Source organism: Mesocricetus auratus, unplaced genomic scaffold, assembly GCF_017639785.1.
Source record: "Mesocricetus auratus isolate SY011 unplaced genomic scaffold, BCM_Maur_2.0 Super-Scaffold_100676, whole genome shotgun sequence".
Classification (NCBI taxonomy): Eukaryota; Metazoa; Chordata; class Mammalia; order Rodentia; family Cricetidae; genus Mesocricetus; species Mesocricetus auratus.
In genome coordinates this window covers 85,848,350-85,871,620 of record NW_024429266.1, presented here as the reverse complement: position 1 = coordinate 85,871,620, position 23,271 = coordinate 85,848,350, and the positions used below count along the sequence as shown (strand labels likewise).

General features: G+C 44.1%; 1 long non-coding RNA gene and 1 pseudogene across 2 annotated transcripts; one reads left to right on the top strand and one right to left on the bottom strand.

Moving 5' to 3' along the window:
* The first annotated feature begins 5,381 nt into the window (after positions 1 to 5,381).
* LOC121136503 lies at positions 5,382 to 5,882 on the top strand (annotated as a pseudogene).
* A 1,919-nt stretch (positions 5,883 to 7,801) lies between these two features.
* LOC121137100 lies at positions 7,802 to 22,604 on the bottom strand. Of its 2 annotated transcripts, none has more exons than XR_005874325.1 (3): positions 22,333 to 22,604; positions 20,539 to 20,629; positions 7,802 to 10,877 (listed from the first exon to the last, which is right to left on the bottom strand). It is a non-coding gene; the product is annotated as an uncharacterized LOC121137100 (long non-coding RNA). The 2 variants fall into 2 exon arrangements; XR_005874326.1 differs by lacking the exon at positions 22,333 to 22,604 and adding an exon at positions 20,720 to 20,964.
* Between the last annotated feature and the right edge of the window lie 667 nt (positions 22,605 to 23,271).

Genomic DNA, 23,271 nt, shown 5'->3' with positions numbered 1-23,271 from the left:
TAGTGTATTTGATCAAGCTGTGAATAGTCCGCAACAGCTAATGATGGCCACTACTGAGGTTCTCCCAGTTAGAAGGGGACTTTTCATCCTTCTCTATTGTTTTTAATCTTGTTTTTATTATTTTAAAGCCCACACACATGCCCACAGATCTACATGCCTACAGAGTCACAGGTGGTTGTAAACTCCTAATGTGGGCACTAGGAGTCGATTCCAGGTCCTTTGGAAGAGTTCTTAATTCCCGAGTCATCTCCTCAGTGCAAACTCTGCATTATTTTATTTTATTTTTGGTTTTTCGAGACAGTGTTTCTCTGTAGCTTTGGAGCCTGTCCTGGAACTAGCTCTTGTAGACCAGTCTGGTCTCAAACTCACAGGGATCCGCTTGCCTCTGCCTCCCGAGTGCTGGGACTAAAGGTATGCGCCACCTCCGCCCCGCTAAACACTGCATTCTTTTCCCCTCTTCTCCCTCCACCAGCCCCCCACCCCCACCCCAGCCCAATCCCCACATCATTCCCCAGAGAGGGTGAGGCCCTCCTTGGGGGATCTCCAGAGTCTGTCATTTCATCCATGGCAGGACCTAGGCCCTTCCCCATGTGTCCAGGCTGAGAGAGCATCCCTCCATGTGGAGTGGGCTCCCAAAGATCATCCGTATGCCATGGTGAACACTAATCTACTACCCAAGGCCCCAGAGATTTCTGAGGCCTCCTCACTGACACTACATTCATGGAGTCTGGATCAGTCCCCTGTTGGCCTCTTAGCCATCAGTCTGGGGTTCAAGAGCTCCCCCTTGTCCGGTCAGCTGTCTTTGTGGGTTTCACCAGCATGGTCTTGACCCCTTTGTCATCACTCCTCCATCTTAAACACTGCATTCTTAAGTCCCCAGAATACTTGCAACTAAGCAAATGATCGTTTCAAATGAGACGTTTCTATAATTTAAACGGTGGTACTTGAGGTGTTCAAGGACTGGGAATTGAATGTTATTCTATACACTGGATTGTTTTAGAACTGAAAACCTCACAGGGGCAGCACTTTTGAAACATCCTATGAAGTGTGTGGTGTGACCCATATACACACAGTTCTTTGTGAACAGGGGCTTTCCCGGACCAAGAGAGAGAAGCCATTCCTACACAAGAGCCCAAAGCCCTTCAGGGTCAAAGTTGTAGTGGTCACATCTTCCTGTCAGTGCAAAGGGGTTGCTGATCTCATCTATCCAGACTGCTGTACAAAACCAGGTCCTTTATTGTGGCCACACTACAGGTTAAGAAACGTCGACATTGACAAAAAAAAAAAAAAGGCGTGGCAAAGTCGTGCAGTGGTGCACACTTTTAATCCCAGCACTCGGGAGGCAGAGGCAGGCGCATCTCTAAGAGTTCGAGGCCAGCCTGGTCTACAGAGCGAGTCCTAGGACAGCCTCCAAAGCCACAGAGAAACTCTGTTTTAAAAAAAGAAAAAACACAAAACAAGAATATTCAAAGCATGGTACACAGCGCAAAAATCTGTGCGCAGGTTCCAGCAGCTCATTCCTATAATTGCCCAATCTTAGCCACAGCGTAGCTCTCCCCCAGTAGACGAATGAACAAATGAAATATTCATTGCTGACAAAGAAGTGAGCTATCGAGCCACGAGAAGACATGGGCTGGCAGGCAGAGGAGACTGAGGATGTGACTCGATTAGTAGTTTGCCTAGCAGGCCTAGAGTCCTAGGTTCGATCCCGAGCAGTACAGAACTGGGTGTGGTGTTGCACACCTGTAATCCCAGCATTAGAGAGGCAGAGGCAGGAGGAGCAGACATTCAAGGTAAACCGCAGCTACACGGTAAATTGGAGGCCAGCCTGCACTACTTGGGACTCTGTTTCAAAACCATATGGAGCTGTAAACGCCGTGAACGTCACAGACAAGATGATGTCCTGGCTCTGGGCTCTCCAGTCATCAAGCTCGGCAGATCCTCTGCCCTGATCCTCGGTATGGCTGGCCTACCTCGCCAAGCACTACCGATACCTAAAACCCGGGCCAAAGCAGGAGACTAGGGTAGCGATCTGAAACCTCTTGAGAGAGAACTGGCAGACGCTAGAGATGACCGCGTATTCAAGTGAAGCGCCAGTGAGCTTGCCTTTCTCTAGTCGCTGGTCGCTGGGGACCGATAAAGCTTTGTTGCATGAAGAATATATATATATATATATATATATATATATATATATATATATATACATATATATACATGTATGTATGTATATATATATGAGTAAGTGGAAAGATGCATATTAATATGAAAAGATGCTAGTAGATTATATACTGTATAATTCTAATTATATAACACCGGTGAATGTATCTGGCGAAAGGCAGAACTACAGAGATAAGAAAAAGGTCCTGTCAGAGGTTTGTGGGGGAGAAAAATGAACACACAGAACACGAAAGATTTCTCTTTTTTTGGTAGAGTGACAAATACTCTGTATCAATATGAAGGTGGGGACATGTCCTCATGCATTGCTCAAACCTATAGAGTGTACAGCACCAAGAATGAACCCTAATGTAACTCTGGACTTTAGGGGTGGTGGTGGCAAGTGGATATTAGTAAGTGTACCACTATAGGGAGGAAAGCTTTTAACAGGGCAGGTTTACACTAGACAACCTAGGTCAAATGAAACATCAAAGAAAACATAAACTGGCAAAAATTACCAAAGAAGAGAAAAATAAAGGGGAAAAATTTAAAACAAAGAGCCAATGAGCAGAGAGGGAACACAGAGGACCGAGCACCCTCATGGTGGCTCACAATGGTCTGTAATTCCTGTCCCAGGGATCTAACGCCCTCTCCTGGTCTCTGTGGGCACTGCATACATGTCAGCAAAACACCCATACAGATAGAACTATTTTAATGAGGAGATGTTTAATAATTCAATCACTCAGGAGGCTGAGGCAAGAGGACACGACTGAACCTATCCTGAACTATGTATAGATACACTGTCTCAAAACAACAACGAATTGGTTCGCAGAAATCAAGTAGGAGAATGTTGTTTTGTTTGGCTTGGTTTTTTGAGACAGGGTTTCTCTGTGTAGCTTTGGAGCGTGTCCTAGAATTCACTCTGTAGACCTTGGCCTCGAACTCACTGAGCTCCACCTGCTTCTATGATGGGGGAACGTCCTTCTGTATATATGTTTCTCTTATCGGTTGATGAATAAAACACGGTCTGGCCAGTGAGACCAGAAGATAGGCGGGACTAGGACGAGGAGAATTCTGGGGAAAGAGGCAGCGAGGCCGGAAACAGTAGCCATGAGGGACTGGGAGGATAGGGCACACCAGGTGTTCTCTGGTAAGATAAGGCCATGTAGAAAATTACAGATTAGTAGTCATGAAGCGAAAGCTAGGGCTGGAGAGATGGCTCAGCGGTTGAGAGCAATGACTGCTCATCCAGAGGTCCTGAGTTCACTTCCCAGCACCCACATGGTGGCTCACAGCCATCTATAGTGGAACCTGATGCTTTCTTCTGGCATAAAGTCATACATGCAGATAGGGGACTCATAAATAAATAAATAAAATATTAAAAAAGACAAACCTAGCTGATAAGAAGCCCTCACCGTATAAGTCTCTGTGTGCTTATTTGGGCCTGAGAAGGGCGGCAGGCCAACCAGCAACACCTCTGCCTCCCGAGTGCTGGGATTAAAGGCATGTGCCACCTGCCAAAAAAAGCTCCCCCCCAAATATTTGTTTTTAGTTTAACTGTATTAATGATTGCCTGACTGTGTATGTGTGGACATCTGGCACTTGTGCTTTTGGAGGCCAGAAGAAGATGTCATGTATCCTCTGGCACTGGGAACCCCACCAAGTCCTTTGCAAAAGGAGCCAGTGCTCTTAATCAATGAGCCACTGCTCCAGCCCACAGAGAAATATATCTAAAAATAAACAATGTAGGAATGAAAGTCATATAAACAGTGCCCCTTTAAGCAATCAACAGATACACAAAGATGCTCAACATTTCTGACAGAGATAGCTGTTTTTAAAATCCCTAGCATGTGGCTATCATGCTATCATGACCTCAGAAGCTTCACCTTGAGAAATTAGCCCAGAAGAAATCACATGAGCTTTACATCAAGGTGGTCATTGGAAAAAATGTTTTTAATGTCACAAAACCAAATTTGAAAACCTACATATGCACCTAGAAGATCGTTTTATAGTTCAGCTATGAAAGTCATAATGAAAAAAAACTTTAAATATGTGAGGAAACTGTCGGCATGTTACTAAGTGAAAGGAAAAAAAGACTATGAAACAGTATTGTTGAATAATCTTGAGGTTTCATGGAGATGGTGATTTGTATACGGATCTACATGAGAAAGAGCAGAAAAGAATCTGCTGATGAGTTTATAATGGTCGTTTCTGGGTTTCTGGTTATATAGATGGCATTTTATCCTTACCCTGTTTCCTATTTTGATAAGGTGTAAACATGATTTTGGATCTGTGGGGAAAAATAAGCAAAAGGAAATGCCCAGTACTAGTTTGTGTTTTATCTTAATTCAGTTATGAGCCAAGTAGCTAGGCATGATAGTACATCCCAGCATTTGGGAAGCAGAGGCAGGAGGATCAGGAATTCAGTCAGCCTCAGATATGAAGTGGGTTTGAGTTCAGCCTGGGAGTAGTTAAGATCCCATCTCAAAAACAACCACAACAACAAAACAGTAAAAATTATGAGCCTGAATATGTGAACAGAAGTAAGTCCTTGTCCAGACTTCTTGTTGCTGGGGTGGGGGTGGGTGATACAGAGGGCCTAAATTACAAAACACAGCTCTAACGTGCTTCTAGAGGGTTAGTTCCACTGAGTCAATGCAGTTAGAGAAAGCCGCTTTCTCTCAGATACGGCAATTCCCTCTACCTGGGGCTTTCGGGACACTGAGCTGTTTATTGTTGCTTTTGCATTCAAGGACACCCTTGAGGGAGACTGGAGCCGGCTGGTATGTGTGTGAACACAGCTCCACAAGCCTTCATGCTCTAGTGTACATCAGTCAGGAAGCCAGACTGGTCCTAGAGACAGTCTGCCTGCTACTTCACATTTTCCCTTTGATTTTTCCCTGGGACGATATTTATTTTGTTTTGAAACTTTGTTTTTTAAAAGATTTATTTTCATACCATTTTAAAATTGCATGTGTCTGTGCTCAGTATGTGTGTATGAATGTAAGTGCCTGGAGAGTTTGTGGTTGGAGCTCTTGGAGATAGTTACAGGCAGTTGTGAGCCACCTGGGTTCTGGGAACCAAGTTAACGACTGGGGGTTGCGTATCAGATGTCTTGCATATCGATACATACATTATGGTTCATAAGAGTAGCAAAATTACAGTTATGAAGTAGCAACAAAAATAATTTTATGGGTGTTTTGCAGACGCCGCTGTCTCCTGTCGCCTCTTCCTGCAGCATGGTCAACCCCACCATGCTCTTCGACATTGCGGCCGATGGCAAGCCCTTGGGCCGCGTCTCCTTCGAGCTATTTGCAGACAAAGTTCGAAAAACAGCAGAAAACTTTCGAGCTCTGAGCACTGGAGAGAAAGGATTTGGATATAAAGGTTCCTCCTTTCACAGAATTATCCCAGGATTCATGTGTCAGGGTGGTGACTTCACACGCCATAATGGCACTGGCGGCAGGTCCATCTCAGAGAGAAGTTTGAGGATGAGAACTTCATCCTGAAGCATACGGGTCCTGGCATCTTGTCCATGGCAAATGCAGGACCAAACACAAATGGTTCCCAGTTTTTTATCTGCACCGCCAAGACCGAGTGGCTGGATGGCAAACGTGGTCCCAGGGAAGGTGAAAGAAGGCATGAACCTTGTGAAAGTCATGGAGCGTTTCGGGTCCAGGGATGGCAACACCAGCAAGAAGATCACAATTTCTGACTTGGGCAACTGATGCTGCAACGATAAACAGCACACTTACTGAAAGTAAAAATAAGTATTTACTGTAGAAATTACTCACAAGAGACAAACAAGTAACCCAGATGAGCCGAGTAGTTTTCCGCTGCCGAACTGGAAGCCGAAAGCCGGAAAAAAAGAGACAGAGACTTCCGTTGTTCAGTCTTTTATACCTTCCCCCGTATGCGTCTTTAGTCTCACCTAAAGTGGGTATGGTTAGCAGTGTGGTAAACCGCTCTTTTATATTACCTCATCTGTGTGCGCCTCTAGTAAGTCATGGTTAATGGCGGCAATTGTTTTCCTCCTACAATTCCCCTTTTAGTCTAAAAAGGATATTTAAACTTAAAACAACTAACTTGTGTCAATGATCAAAATGTATCAAACATCTATCCCATCTAAACCTAAACTTATCTGAAAGAAACACCTAAGTCTTAACACCTCCTTCCAATTCCAACTCTAAAATAATTGAAAACTAACACTAACAGGTGTAAACTATCCTATAATATCAATAGTAGGGAGAGAGGGAGTGGAATTCTCAAAACTACTTCCTGCTGAGATGGGACGATGATGATCTCATGGGGACCTGTGAGAAGAAAAATGTTGGTGTAACAAAATCTCAGTAGATCAGACAGTCTCTGTATGGCAGGAGATGCTTGATTGAAGTTCCTGACTGGAGTTCTAGTGTTGATCGAAGCTCTCATCGGAAGCTCTGGCCAGATTGTAGAAGATGTGCTATTTCAGTGTCTTGGTCCGGAGTTGTGTCGAGTGATGTAGTTTCAAGCCAGTTTCAGGATAGTGCTTGTCAGGTGGAGTCAATGATGTGGGGCAGTTCAGATGCCTCCAATCGAATCAGGTGGAGTCAAGGAAGTGGATCCTCATTCTCTTTCTGAAGCAGTTGAAGATTGCTGTCAGGAAATCCCTTGTTCTCTGGAAAACTCAAACATTAATGTTAACAAAGAAATATTTTAACTTTTATATGTATGCATATTGGAAGAGGTGACAATAGGGAAGATGGTAAACCTGAAGGAAATTAGACTTTTCAGAAAAAGAAATCCACAGATAACAGTCCCTAATTTTATTTTCTTCTGTCTTATATCAATGGCTCTTTGATATAATACAGAAATTCTGAATTTTATTTAAATAATATACTTGAATTTAGAGTAGGAGAGCCAATCCAACTCCAAAGCCAGCTTAAGTTAAATGAATGGGGACTAAAGTATGTGAAGAAACAAAGATAAAAGGGTATTATAAAAAACAATATAGAGAGATTTAGACTTTGATACCACACAGTGAGATACTGTTTGTTTGATGGTCCTCAGGGTAGCTATTCATTCTTCTTCAGGAATCTATATGTCTAGTATTCTTTGCTAAGTTTACCTGTGAAGACAAAAACCAAAACACTTCTCTTTCCTTTTAGGAGGTCACTTTACCCATGGTAGAATATGAATTTGTAGATGAGCTGTTATCTTCCTCCTCCTGAGATGTCTTCTGTTCTGATCGAATCTTAATTAATTTTGATGGAACCCAAAGCTTTTCTTCTGTGGAAACAAAAGCAAAACCTCTTCCCCAACGTAACACATATCCTGGTCTCCAGACTGAGGTCATAACATCCTTAAAATACACCGGTTGGTTCAGTTCAGAAGTCTTCTCTATAGTCCAGTGTCTTTCTGATGCAGTTTGTCCTTTTTCATCAGCATTAAGAAAATTCAATGTTAGTAAAGCATTATGTAACCTGTGTTTGGGGGTCTTTGTTCCACCTGGCTGTTTATGAAGCATCTCTTTTAAGGTTCAGTTAGATCTTTCAATCACTGCTTGTACTGTGGGATTGTAAGCAATTTTATATTATAATATTTGATGTTATATTACAGGTTTTATATTATAATATTTGAAAAATTGTTCCAATTTACTGGAAACATATGCTGGAGCATTGTCAGTTTTTATTGTTTTAGGTATACCCATAACAGCCATCACCTCTAAGAGGTGTGTAATAACAGAATCAGCTTTTTCAGAGCTGAGGGCAGTAGCCTATTGGAAGCCCGTGAAGAGATGGGGAGATGTGTCCCTGTATAATTCCAAGGTTGCACACCTTTTCAAGTGTACAACCTAATGGCTTTTTAAAAAAAGATTTATTTATTTATTTATTATGTATACAGTGTTCTGCCTGCATGCAGAAGAGGGCACCAGATCTCATTATGGATGGTTGTGAGCCACCATGTGGTTGCTGGGACTTAAACTCAGGACCTTGGGAAAAGAAGTCAGTGCTCTTAACCTCTGGGACCCCTTATGGATTTTTAATACATTCAGAATTTTTTAATTATTTTTATGAGACAGGGTTTCTCTGTATTGTTTTGGAGGCTGTCGGTCCAGCCTGGCCTCGAACTCACAGAGATTCACCTGCCTCTGCCTCCTGAGTGCTGGGATTAAAGGCGTGCACCACCACTGCCCGGCAATACATTCAGAATTGTACATCACTACTATCTAATTGAAAAATGTTTTCATCTCACCACTCAGACTCCCAAAGAAATTAAGGACCTATTAGCAGTCTCTCCTTGTTACCGGTTCTGCCCAGAGGCAGCCACTAGGCATCTCTATGTATGTGACTTCTCTGGACATCTCCTATAAATGGAATCAAGTCTACATACCACTGTCTGGATGCACACTCAGCAGCATGTCTGAGTTATTTCCAATTTTTGCCCATTATGAATAATGCCGCAGGAACACTAGTTATTGCACATACATATCTCTGTAGTGGTGGAGCTGCTGGGTCATTGGGCAACAATCCCTATGATTAACAGTTTGAGAAATGCTCTGGCATTAGCTTTTAAGGGTCCCGGTTGTTAAGGGTCTTTACCCGGCCTCTGCCTTCCCAGTGCTAGGATTCAAGGTGTGAGCCACCGTGCCTGGATGTCTGCCTTTTTCTTCCTTAATCAACTTAAGCTGATTTCAGTAACATTATTTATAATTTCATGAGCCTTGTCAAAAATCAACTTTTTGTTGTTGTTGTTGTTGTTATAGTTGATTCCTTTAGAGCCCAGGCCGGTCTTGAACTTGTCGTGTAGTGACGATGACTTTGAACTCCTCATCTCCCTCGTCCACCTCCTGAGTACTGGAGTGCAGATATACACCCCATATCTTCACCGTTTTTTGTTCCTTCCACTTCGGGCTCCTCGGTCCCCTTTATTTTGGCTCCACTTTTGTAGTCTATTAGACAGCACATAGCTTGACTTTATTTTGGCTGTGTCTATCACTCATTCCAGCTACCTCAGGCATAAGCATATTAAGAAAAAGAATGCATGATAATATAATGGAAGCTCTCAGAGAGCACAGGTCACAGCTCAATGGTAAAGGGACTTATCTAGAATGTTCAGGGCTCTGTGTTGAATCCCCAAACAGAAAAGATAACTTCTGCAAGCGCCTTTCAGAAATCCATCAGCAGAAACCATAATTGGCTAACTGCAGAAGAATCAGTGTCGAAAGCTAATCCTCAGCTAGGTGAGAGCCACTCAGAGGTGGTTTTACAGAACAAATCAATTAAACGCGTAGAGCTTCGCTGATTGCATCATGGAAATATAATAGGTCCTGCCCCTTCCTGCTTGGCTACCAGCTGTCACTTTTCTCTTTGTTTTCCTGGTACCTCCGTAAGCGTCGATGACTGATGGTTCCCTTTCCTCCTCATCCACCTCATCTTCTTCATCTGCCTGTGCCTTCTTCCTCTTTTTAGAAAAAAAAGATAAAGGAAAGAGAAAAACACCAAAATATAAGACAAAACAATAAACCTTAAAAATGAGTTTATGGGCCAACAAGATGGCTCAGTGGGTGAAGGCTCTTGCTGCCAAGCTTGCCAGCCTGAGTCTGATCCATGGAACCACAACATGGAAGAAGAGAGGACAGACTCCTGGAAACTGCCCTGTGACCCCCATACACATGCTATGGTACAGCACCCGTACACACCACCCGTACACACCACCCCCATACACACCTACCCGTACACACCCACCCTTCCTACACACAATACATAAATGAAAAAAATTGTCTAGTACAGCATGTCCTAAATATGTGTGTAGAGAGCACAGCAGGCACGATAATAACAGAACTACCACTGGACCCAGTGTGCTTTTAGACCCAGCCAGAGACAATAAAAACTTATGCAGTGTAGGGACCGGCTGCCCTAGAATCAGGTTTAATCAGCCATGAAATCAGACTGGGACCACATGACATAAAACATGGCTGCTGGCTCTACTCCTTTAGCAGGAGACAAAGGTTATAGCAGTGTCCACTAAGTGACATTCCTGGAAGAGACTGGGCTAGGAGGCTACAGTGACTGAATTGTTCAGTTGCTTGGACAGTCTCATGTAGCTCAGGCTGGCCTCAAACTCACTCTATAGCTAAAGATGACACTGAACTCTTTAATCTTCCGGCTTCCACTTTCCCAGTGCTGGGATTGCAGGCATGTAATCAGTCACTGTGCCAGGTTTGATTTTTTTTTCTTTTTCTTCATTGATATTTAAGTGAAAATGAATCAACCTTTTGCAATCAACTTTTGACTTCGGTCTTAGCAATTCTGCTAGGACATAGCTCCTTGTATTCAATCTTCAGATTTATGCACGGTGATCAAAGGTAAGTCAAGCCCTTTGTCCTGTCCCTGCCCAGTCCACACATGGCTCAACTACATCCCTGTGATCAAGGTGGGATTAAACACCCGGAGTAAAGGCAAGTTGGCCACTTGGCTGTTTGCAAACAGCAAAAGCTAGAAACTGGTCCCTTAGAAGCCCCCTTCTCTGCTAAGCCGAGGTCATTTCCATTCCCTCTCCCCTCCCACCCGGTCTCCTAACATCCAGAGGGCCAGAGTCATGGCGAAGGCGCACAGAGTACAGCGAAGTCCACAGTTTTCAAGTCTCCTTTCAACATGTCACAGCTGGAACAGGACAGGAAGCTCCATGAGCCAAAAGTCAAGCTTCAGGATGGAGGAAGGCTGGCCTGCAGAACTGTCTTTCTGTAAGAACATAATCCAGAGATAGGAGGCTATTTTTAGGGGGAAAATGCAGGCTTTGTATGTTAGGATGAGGAGTGGCTTTTGAAATAAAAGTACATACTCTTATCATTACTAAAATAACTTCCCAGATACTATATTATGAATATATGCTTGTGTTTTTTCCACTAACGATGAAAAAAAATTAACCCATTGAGCTTCGTGAAAGTCTTCCATGTGGAGAGATGTCCTGGTTTCTGCTGATCATAACATAGTTTTCCTTACTTTTTTTTTCTTTCATTCCTTTGAGTTTAGAAAAAAAATATGCTTCTCTGTGGCTAATGTCAAGTGTGCACTTTCCAGACTGTTGGGACACACTCCAAAGGAAATATCTCAGTCGTATCTTTAAAGAAAAAGGCATTTAATACATATGTCTAAAAGCTAACGTCGCTAGAGGGTGGGGATGGGAGCCGTGACAGAGAACAGAGACAAGTTTCATATTTGACTAGCAAACTTTTTGGGCAAACTCCTGAGCCTTAGCATTTTAGGAATAAGAGTTGGCCAAATCAGTTGTGAAAGACTCAGACCCAGGATAATCAGGGGGAAAAAAGTCAGGGTATTTTCGTTGAGCTTTGAACCGCCTAATTGGAAATGTATTGTTCGAAAACCAGCTGCAACACAATCATTTATTTACTTTCTGGCTGCCTGCTGCCCCGCACTGTGAGTTTACTCAGCAGCAAGCAGGCCAGCGTAGCACAAAGACACAGGACTGAGGGTCCAGACTCAGAGCGAGCATTCTGAGGGCAAGCACTGCGAGGATCACCACAGAAGGGTTTTCTCGGCCTGGCTGGCTGTCCTTTGTAGCAACCCTTAGACAGGCTGGCTCTTGGTCATTTGAAGAGTACTATAGATTTGGCAATCATGGTGCCTTTTGGGTTACTTATTATTTAGATTCCTAAATATATTCCGAAGAAGCTGAGTTCTCGTCCATAAGATGGCTGTGAAACGTGACAGGATGAGGATTTGAGGTTTCAGTGAAGTGAAAGCCACGGGGTTTGGAGAAGTACAACATGCTGAGTTGGTGGCATCCACCTCTAACATCAGCAATGAGAAACAGAGACAGGCAGGTCTATAATAATTTTAGGCCAACCTGGTCTTCATGGCAAGTTCTAGACAAGCCGGAACCACATAGTGACACCCTGTATAAAAAAGGAGGGAAGAGTATGGACTGGGTTGTGACGGGGATTGTTCTTCTGTATGTATGTTTCTCTTATTGATTAATGAATAAAACACTGATTGGGTGATTGGCCAGACAGGAAGTGATGTAGCTGGGCAGAATCAGGATATAAGCAGGGACAAAGAGGAAATCGCTCTCTTCTCTGTGGAGATGCTGAACAGTCATCATGTAGCAGGCAAAGGAGTTGCAGGTCCAGCATTCACCAGTAAGCCACGACCATGTGGAAATACATGGATTAATATAAATGGGTTAATAATGAAGACATATCTAGCCAATAAGAAATCTTAGTCACTGACCAACAGCTTTATAACTAATATAGTGTCTGCGTGCTTCTTTGGGGCAGAGAGGGTGTTGAGACCAGCAGGGACAAAAAAAACACCTCACATAACACGGTTGAGTGTGGTAGTTGGTACATGCCTGGAGCCCTGGCACGTACCAGGATGCTGCATCCAACCGTGATGACAGTGATTAAATAATCCTTATTTTAGTAGTGTTATTATATGAGTTACATTTACTCACCTAGTAATGGGGAAAATGTGCTGGGATTTGACTATCATGAAACAGGTTCGTTTTACCCACTGGTAGTATGCATATGTTGTTAAGATAATTGATGGGGGATGTCCTTCTGTGTACATGTTTCTCTTATTGGTTGATGAATGAAACAGTGATTGGCCAATAGCCAGGCAGAAAGCATAGGCAGACTATAGTCTGGGGAGAAGAAGGGAGAGAGAGGCTGCAAGGAGGCACCATGTGGCTTAAGGAGTAACATGCCAGATTACAGACAAGCTACAGCCTCATGGCAATATGTAGAGTATTAGAAATGGGTTAATAATTAAGATAGAGCTAGCCAATAAGAAGCATAAGCTGTCGGCCAACAGTTTATAAATTAATATAGCATCCGTGTGTTTATTTGGGGCTAATTGGCTGTGGGACCAGGCTGGAAAGAAACTCCAGCATCAGGTAATGATGTGTGCATTTATTAAATAAGTGAGGTAGCAAAATCACTATGGCTGGTGATCAACCCTAGGATTCTATATCATCAGATGAGAAAAGATCCAATTGCTAGAAAGAGTCTCAATTGGGACGTATTAAATAAATCAGAGTGGTTTATGCAGTATGAAGTACTATCACTACTTTTAAAATGAGACAGCTGGACTGAAAAGATGGCTTAGGGGTCATGAGCACTGGATGCTCTTCCAGAGGATCCAGGTTCAGTTCCCTGCACCTACATGGGGGTTCACAAACATCTGAAACTTCGGTACTAAGGTGTCTGATGCTCTATTCTGGCTTCATCAGCAGGCATGCATGCAGCGCATGTACATACATATGTGCACACAAAGCCACACATACAAAATTAAATAAGTAAATATCTAAAGTCTTTAAGAAATAAAGCAATCCCACATCTGACAGAGGGTTGATCTCCAAAATTTACAAAGAACTCAAGAAGCAAGTCTCCAAAACATCAAAGGACCCATTTAAAAAGTGGGCTGCAGAACTAAATAGAGAGTTTTCAATAGAGGAGTCTAAAATGGCTGAGAGTCACTTGAGAAAGTGCTCAACATCCTTAGCCATCCGGGAAATGCAAATCAAAACAACTCTGAGATACCATCTCACTCCTGTCAGAATGGCTAAAATCAAAAACACCAATGACAATTTATGCTGGAGAGGATGTGGTGAAAGGGGGACACTCCTCCATTGCTGGTGGGAGTGTCAACTGGTTCAGCCACTTTGGAAATCAGTATGGAGATTCCTCAGAAAAATGGGAATAAACCTACCACAAGATCCAGCAACTCCACTCTTAGGCATATATCCAAAAGATGCCCATTCATACAACAAAGATGTCTGTTCCACTATGTTCATAGCAGCTTTATTTGTAATAGCCAGAACTTGGAAGCAACCTAGATGTCCCTCAACCGAAGAGTGGATAGAGAAAATGTGGTACATCTACACAATGGAGTACTATTCAGCAGAAAAAAGTAATGGAATCATGAGATTCGCAGGCAAATGGATGACACTAGAAGAAACCATCCTGAGTGAGGTAACCCAGTCACAAAAAGAGAAACATGGCATGTACTCTATCATATATGGATTTTAGACATAGATCTGGGGAGTGCCAGCCTACAATCCTATGGCCAGAGAGTCTGGGAAACAGAAACTTCATTTAGTGGCTAATCAAAGAAGAGGCAGACTCCCTTGGTTAAGTACTGAGCTGAACTCAAGAAAGCCAGTAACAGAGAGGGAGGACTGATGATTAAAGGGATTAAGACTGGGCTGGTTTAACTCCCAGAAACAGCTGACCAGACAAAGGTTAACTCTTGAATCCCAGGCATCAGCCTGGGAATCCAGCATGGGACTGATCAAGACCCCCTGAATCTGGGTGTCAGTGAGGAGGCCTAGGTAATCTATTGAGCCTTGGGCAGCAGATCCTATCCCAAGTATACACACGGACTTTGGACTCCCATCCAACAATGTGAGGTGCACTCTCACCCTGAACTCTTGGGGAAGGGTCTAGGCCCTGCCCTATATGAAATGACAGACAGACTATGGACACCCCCATGGAGGGCCTCACCCTTCCTGGGGGAATGAGGGGATAACGGGAGGGGGGGTTGGGGGGAGGGCACGGGAGGAGGGGAGGGAAAGGGAGAGGGACCTGGAACTGACTTGTGAAGCAACCTTGTTTCTTATCTAAATTTAAACTGGAAAATAAAATTTAAAAAAAGAAATAAAGCAAAATATTATATACATATATACGTACATACCCCTATAATATATTATGAGAAAGTAAATCTCGGTATAGCATGTGTCTTAGTTAGGGTTTCTATCTCTATGGAGAGACACCATGACCAAGGCAACTCTTGTAAAGGAAAGAATTCAACTGGGAGCTTGCTTATAGTTTCAGAGGCTCAGTCCATTATCAGTGATGGTGGGGAACATGGCAGCTCACAGGCAGACATGGTGCCTGACGGTAGCTGAGAGCTTTAATTGGAGCCACAGGCAGTAGACAGAGAGCCACTGGACCTAGCATGGGCTTTTGAAACCTCAAACCCCACCCTGAGTGACACACTTCCTCCTACAAGACCATACCTCTTAATCCTTCCGATCCTTTCAAACAGTTCACCGACTGGGGATGAAGTATGCAAATCCATGAACCTGTGGGGCCAATCTCATCCGAACCACCACAGCGTGTGTGCAGATCATTATGAGAACTAACATTTACTAAATGATTTCTGTGTGCCGGGCAATATTTTAAGGGCTTTATATACATAACACCCACTGTCCATATTAGCCTTGTTCCAGCATCCCTTTATTAATCTCTATGTTAAGCTAGTCTCCTAGTCGGGTGCTTAAGTTGTGTACAGATAAAGCTGTGTACATGGGTTGGCAATGCAGTTCAGTTGGTGGAGAACTCACCCTCCTGTGCATAAAGTCCTGGGTTCAATCCACAGCACTCTGTAAATAAGGGATCATGGAGCACATCTGGAATCCTTCCACCAGGAGGGGGAAGCAGAAGGAACAGAAGTACTGTTGCTATATATCAAGTTCAAGACTGGCCTGGGGTACATGAGACATCCATCTCAAAAGCCAAAAACAAACCAAACAAGCAACAGCAACAACAACAAAAACAACCAAACAGCCGGGCGTTGGTGGTGCACGCCTTTAATCCCAGCACTCAGGAGGCAGAGGCAGGCGGATCTCTGTGAGTTCAAGGCCAGCCTGGTCTACAGAGCGAGTGCCAGGACAGCTTCCAAAACAATACAGAGAAACCCTGTCTCGAAAAATAAAAAAAAAAAAAAAAACCCAAACAAACAAAAACCCCCAATGACATATGTATGCAGAAAAACAAGCCTCCGTCACCAAAAGGCCCTAGAAACATCTGGAAATGAAAGGCAGACTTTCACTTTTTGTCGTTTTGGTATTGAGCCTTGGCCATTAGCTGCTGAACCATCTCTCCAGCCTAAAACTTTCACTTTTTGTGACACATGCTTGTACGTTGTTGGAATTATCTTGTGACAATACCGTCATGAACCCACACAACTGCTTTTGGAATGAAAAGTAATTGTAAAGTAAATTTATCTCATTTGACTTAGTGAGGGCTCACTTGATGCCTGGTAGTATTATTTAAGTGCTTTATAGAATTTAATAACCCAATGGAAATCATCTCTGTTTTGCTGATGAAAAGACTGGGTTACAGATCACCTGTTTGGTAAGAAACACAGCTGGGGTTTAGACGATGTGTGGTTGCAGATTCTGTGTGCTCCATGCATGTCACTACATGTACTATACATGTACATGCATTTGTGTTGGACCCCAAAATTTGCTACACATTTTCAAATGCCAGACCAAGCCATAGGAATACCCTGTAGTCTGTGGTTATGACAGCCTTTGGAATCACAAAGACATGAACATGACTTCAGTCTCTTCTAGTTACCAGTGACCTGGGGTTAGTGCATTAACAGTTTTCATTTGTAGACACTCAATATAAAAGTAGGAGGCAATACCGATCTCCACTTTACAAGAATGTAATGAAGATAAAAAAAATATTACTACAGATAACATGTTTGGCACAGAATCCATCTTTTTGTTTGTTTGTTTTTTGAGACAGGATCTCTATATTATGTAGATCTGACTGGAATGGAACTTGTTATGTAGACCAGGCTGGCCTCAAACTCATAGATACCCACCTGCCTCTGCTTTCCCAATGTTGGGGTTAAAGGCGTGTTCCAGCACACCTGGCCAGAACCCATCTTATACAAAGAAGTAAATCAGTTGTTGAGTTTTGTATGGGCTGTGGGTGCCTCAGTGGTAGAGCCCTTGCTTGGTACATGCAAGGCCCTGGGTTTGATCCTAGCATTGTTGTGGAATATTAGTTTAAGATGTGTTATATTTGTTTATGCTGTGGAGCATTTGTTTTAATGATGCAAAGACGTATGGCATTCTTTTATGCTGCATTTGTTTAACTCTGTGAAGCTGTGTTGCTGTGCCCATCTAAAACACCTGATTGGCCTAATAAAGAGCTGAATGGCCAATAGCTAGGCAGGAAAAGATAGGTACAGCTGGCAAGCAGAGAGAATAAATGGGAGGGGAAATCTGGAAAGAAAGGGATTGAGGAGAAGCAAGAAAAGAAGGAAAGGAGGACTCCACGGGCCAGCCACCCAGCTACACAGCAAGCCATGTAGTAAGAAATAAAGAAAGGTATACAGAACAGAGAAAGATAAAAGTCCAGAGGCAAAAGGTAGTAGATGGGATAGCAAGTTAAGAAAAGCTGGCTAGAAATGAACCAAGATAAGGTCAGGCTTTTGTAAGTAAGAACACGCTTCCCTGTATTTATTTGGGAGCTGGGTGGATGGCCCCACAAAAGAGTAAAAAAAGCACCCAACAACATAGCACCTGTGTGATAGAGGTGCCCCCTCCCCAATTTTGAGTGTGTATCTCCTGCTCTCTTCCTCCCCAGAGCTTTGGTTACAGGCAAATGCTGCTGCATCCAGCTGGTTTTTCCGTGAGTCCTGGGGGATTGAACTCAGGTCCTCATGCTTGCCGGCCAAGCACTTTATGCTGATCGATCCCCAGACCCCTCCCAATTCCTATCAATGTTGCTGGTTGATCTTTTTTTTCCTTTCATCTTGATTTAGACCAAAAAGCACATGTCTTTGGTTGAGTAATTCTACTGTAAATAATTCACCTGCCCTTGTATTTTTCTTAAAAAAAATATATACCAGGGTAGTTGCCTAAAATGATCACTGGGGTGTTGTTGACCAAACAATGAACATCCGTCATTAGCAAACTAGAGTTTGTACATCTATATGATAATGTTGGGGGGGGGCCCTGAAGTGCCCAAGAACAGTCTTCTTACCCTGCTGAGATTCAGAACAAAGTGAAACAAAAACAGACGAGGCCCCATGTCCCCAGCAATGGCTTAGGTTGGATGCTGCACGGTTTGCTATTTCATATTAAGCAGGGGAGAAATAGGCTTCCTCCTCCTGAAACCCGGAGGTGTGTGGGTTTTGTCAGTCCAGCCCGATTCTCAGGGAGCAGAGGGACCACTCCCAGTAGGTGACTCAATCTTAAGAGCAGAGTTGATCCTAAAACACACTTTCTATCTCCCTAAACTTGATAAATAATCAGATAGATGACACAGAATGCAGGAAGGGACAGACGGGACCCAGGAGTGACACCGAGTGCCTTTCACCTGGAAAGTACATTCTCTTCTAAGAAAGACAATGTAGACATTAAAGGGATAGACTAAATCTTGGATGTCTGTGAGGAGGCATTTTGTGTGAAAAGTGAGGTGAAGGATAATGAAGATTGTAGGATCTTATGTAAAGTTTTGGGAGGACATACACAAACTATATTAATAAAGATACTATTAATAATCTTTATTAATATAATAAAATAATGCCTCTGTGGCTATGCTTTTGGAAGACAGTGAAGAAAATGGAACTTTATTTTTCTTATTGTAGTTGTTGGTTTTTTGTTTTTTGTTTTTTTCCCCGAAGACAGGGTTTCTCTGTTGCCTTGGCTGTCCTGGAACTCACTCTGTAGACTAGGCTGGCCTTGAACTCACAGAGATCTGCCTGCTTCTGCCTCCCAAGTGCTCAGATCAAAGGTGTGTGCCACCATCAACAGAGTAAGGGACTTTTTATTTTTCCTTTACTTGCCCCCTTTTTCTTTACTGTTTTAGTCTTTAGCCAATGTGTATATTGCTTTTATTTCTAAAAAATACTGCTAAGGATTATGGAAACTGAGAAACTGAGAACTACTACTGAGAGTTGTTGTTTTTTAATAGCTCACTGTGAAAAAAATAAGGTATAATAAATGTTATTTTAAAAATACAAACGAGATAGTGTTTAAAAACAAAAAAAAAGTTCTTTCTCTAGCCTTGGGAGTCCTAATGAACTATAATCACAGAGACGCCAGACTAGTCAAAATTGGAAGAAAGAGCTATAATCACAGGAAAAGAACTCTCTCCACAACTTGAGAGATCCCAGAAAAAGCAGCAGTAATGACAGCGGGGCTGACTTTAGGAAAAGCAGAAACAGGAGCAGCACTGTGGTGGCGCCTGGAGTGGGTGGGTCGGGCGATAACACGTAGTGACACTGGAGAGCATTAACTGCCACCCAGGACCCAAGGACGCCAAGGACAAGAAGGATGGAAGACCTAAAGTGTAAAACCAACAGGACCCAAATCTGGGAGAAGATGGATGCTGAAGCGATTATGACTCACGACCCGCTGGCCCTCTCAGCTGGAGTGGCCTTGGAGAAACACCGTCATGATTGTGTAACTGAGGCATGGTTCAGGGAAACTGGAAGCCTGATAGAGCAGCTTCCCGCAGCCCCAGGTAATCAAATGGAGGTCAATGTGACTGAGCCTGCAAGGAGGTCAGGTCACTGCCTTGGACAATCATTCCCGTCTCTCCTTGTGTTTGTCAAAACTCCAGCAGGGAACTCATTACAAGGCATGCATGTGGCCTAATTACTTGTCCCACTCTGTCACCAGAACAGACCCTGAAAGAGAATTCCAAAGGGCAGTGAACTACGTGTTGCAATCTTGCACTGATCACAGAACAGATACTTTAGGACCCAGATTCCTTCGACAGCTCTGTTTTACTACAAACTTCACATTCCAGCCGGTGTTTGAAGTGCTTGCAGCAGCTGCCCATGTGAAGCCCTTTCTCGCTGTTCTCTGCAGTTAAGTGCCCAAGAACAAAGATGTTTCTTAAACTTCCCTGCTCGGGGAAACAAGCGCAAGCAGCCATTATATAATAAAGCTCCCTGCTCCAGGGCTGAGCAGCCCCCAAGATCTCTCTGCCCGAGGTCACTCGGGCAGAAACAACGAAAATCAGTAAAGGGGGAAGAAAAAAAAAAACCAACCTCCTAGGCGGGAGACTGGGTGTAAGACTTAGTCAGCAGCTAGACAGGCTCCGACGGCCATGAGGTTGTAACAGTATCTTGACAACATGGTCTTTCCTGGAAGAGACTTGCGCAGCGAATTTATCATTTTATAATTTGTGGTTTAAATATGAGCTATCCACCAAGCAAGCAGCTGTGTTGGTCTGAGGCACTTTGGAGTCCTTCTAAAGCCCCAGGAGACAGAAAGACCACTTCAAACTTGAGGCCCCAAACTCCTCAGGGTTTCACCACGGGCGCACAAAGGGCAGGGTTCCCGCGCTGGCTTTCTTAGGAAATGTATGGAACCTGGAACTGGAGCCTTTGTTTGTTTTAGACTGCGATAGTTGGAGCCTGGAGTCGGGGGGTGGGGGTGGAGGTGGGGGTGGGCGCTCCTATCTGGTGACAGCGGGTTTTCATATATTCCAGGGTCCCTCTGGGAAATGCGAAGCTGGAAGCAGAGAAGGGGGGAAATGGGTGGAGAAATGGGAAGCTAGGAAAGGGAGGAGTGCCAGAGATAACTGTGCTGACTTCACAGTATTCCACAGGGGCCTGCCCTGCCTACCTCTGTTGACATCAAAGCTCTCCCAGCGCCTTTGCGTGCCTGCTCAGTCCGCCCTGCCTGCTGCCACCCGGGGAAGAACTGGCGGCTAGCCCTGCAACAAAGCGGAGGACAAAATTTCTGCAACGGAGCTCTCATCAAAAACACCCGCCCCCTTCCCGTTCTGTTCAACAGCTCTGCACACCATGCCGGGGGTTCAATGGTCTGCCTTGGACAAAGACAGCTTTTTACAGGGGAGGTCTCCAGGAACGTGGGCAGCTTCCCAAGGTGTCTCACGGGTTCTGAGCAGCGCTGTCTGTCTGTGGGCCGATGGGTGTGTCTTTTGCAATCCTGTTGGGGCGCCTGGATTTGGGAAGTCTTGGCTCCTCTCCCCACAGCGATGCAGGGCATTAGATTATTGCTGGCAGCTGAGTCCCAGCGCCTGCTGCCATTCCTTTCCCTGCTCCCCTGCTGGGATTTACATGTTTTCATTCCCTTCTCTATTTTGCCCCTACTCTGGGAATGACTGGCCTCTCCCCAGGGAAGAAGTAGAGGAAATAAGTAGGCCATTCTTGCCTGCTTTTCCTATGGGCCTCCCTCAAATCTGCTTGTAGCTGGAAACACAGGACAAAAGGAGTCCCCAGAGAGGAAAAGCAGTTGTCACTGGGTCCAAACGCTAAAACCAAGCAGGACAGGTTTGAGGTGTGTAAGACACTTCCCAGATAGCGTGGGAAAGGTCACAATGACCATCTCCTGCTCATCAGTGCGAATTTGAGAATAAACCCAGGATGGTTGTTGTTTCCTTGGAAAGCAGTTGGAAGTGTCTCTAACTTGAGCTGGGAGTGCAGCTCAGTGGGAGAAATATTGCATGCTGAGCTTACACAGTCCTCTTCTTGACATCTCTGCCTCCGATTAAAAAGGACACGGGGTGGGGGGAGGTCTATAAGGGGCTATAGGGTTGCCATTTAAAGGGTGCTGAGATTTTCTGCCTTTTGAATTGATCACTGCGAGGTCTCCAGTCAACCTTGAGAAAGTTCCCAGGAGGATAGAGGTTGGGCTGTTCTAAAACATGGCCACACCGAGGACCATTTGTATCTACTGTGGCCAAATACAGACTGGGGCCATAGGACTTTTGAAGGACAATGTGATACTAGAAATGTCACATTTCAGATGAGAAATTGGTGTGTGGGATGCTGTAAACTCTACCTGCAACAGCAGGGGTGTTAAATCCAGAACACGAGAATTTGTTACAGCTAGTTACAGGCTTGATGGATAAAGTCTTTTGCAACCAAGGTTGACGAGCCCACACGATAGAAGAGAACCCAACTCCAGCAAGTTGTCCTCTGACTTGAACATATGCACACATACAAATGGACGTAATAAAAAAAATTAAAGTTTCACTGCCCATTTCCTTAAACAAGAGCTAGTACCTGACCAGGCATGGTGGTGCACACACACTTTTAATACCAGACTCAGGAGGCAGAAACAGGTGGTTCTCTGTGAGTTCGATGCCAGCCTGGTCTACAGAGTGAGTTCCAGGATAGCTAGGGCTACACAGAGAAACCCTGTCTTGAAAACAAAACAAAACAAAACAAAAAATACCTGTTTCAGTTTAGAACAAATGCATGCTTGAGGACCCAGACTCAAATTAACACAGTACTGTAATCCTAGCATTCAGAAGGCAGAGGCAGAATCAGGAGTTTGATCCATTTGGGGCTATAGAGCAAGATACTGCCCTCCCCCACCCACGCACCCCGTCGCCCCAGCACACACACAAAGAAAATTCAAAGTAAGAGTGTTCCTGTAAGCCAGGCTTACTACAAGTGGCGCTCGAATACTCCGATGGTCAAGGTAGCTGGAACGCTGTGCTTGACTGTAGCCGCAGACGGCCTCTTCGCAGCCCGCCAACACCTTTGAAACAGATCCAGATGCTTTTTTTGGAGAGCATCTCGATTCTGCTCACAGGCATTCTTGAGGCCCCCTTCCAAGAAGAAATGGACTGGCATGCCATCTGGGCTGGACCCAAGTCAGCTCTGCCTACTTGGGAGTGAAGCCGCTCTCCCGTTGAGTGGCTGATGGCGAAAGCTTCAGGCTCTCTCGGCTCAATCAACACCTGCAAATCTGAGGCGCTGGCTCTGTTCACAGGCCTTAATCTTTAGCTCTCACGTAGCTGAGACAATTCTTTTTATAAAGAGACATTACGGCTATATTAAGTTTCTCTTCCCTGAATTGTTGCCTTTCTATTTTGTTTACTACATCTCTCAAATGACCTAGGCACTCAGGCAGACAAGGGAAACTTGATCCAAGCTTTCATGACCTTTAAATGCTGTGGACAGTCATTATCATGTTATAACCATGTTAGAGATGATGATTATTATTATTTTGGGTTTTTTTCAGACAGGGTTCCTCTGTGTAGCCCTAGCTGTCCTGGAACTCACTCTGTAGACCAGGTTGGCCTTAAACTCAGAGATCCACGTGCCTCTACGTTTTGTGTGTGTGTGTGTGTGTGTGTGTGTGTGTGTGCGTGTGGTGTGTGTGTGGTTTTGTTTTTTCAAGACAGGATTTCTCTGTGCAGCTCTGTCTGTCCTGGAACTCGCATTGTAGACCAGACTAGTCTCAAACTCATGAAAATCTGCCTACCTCTGCCTCCCAAGTGCATGGATTAAAGGTGTGCGCCACCACTGCCCAGCTGTGGTGACAGATGTCTTACAGCCTCTGTCCCCTTCATCACACAGTCACCACAACCTAACAAAGTTA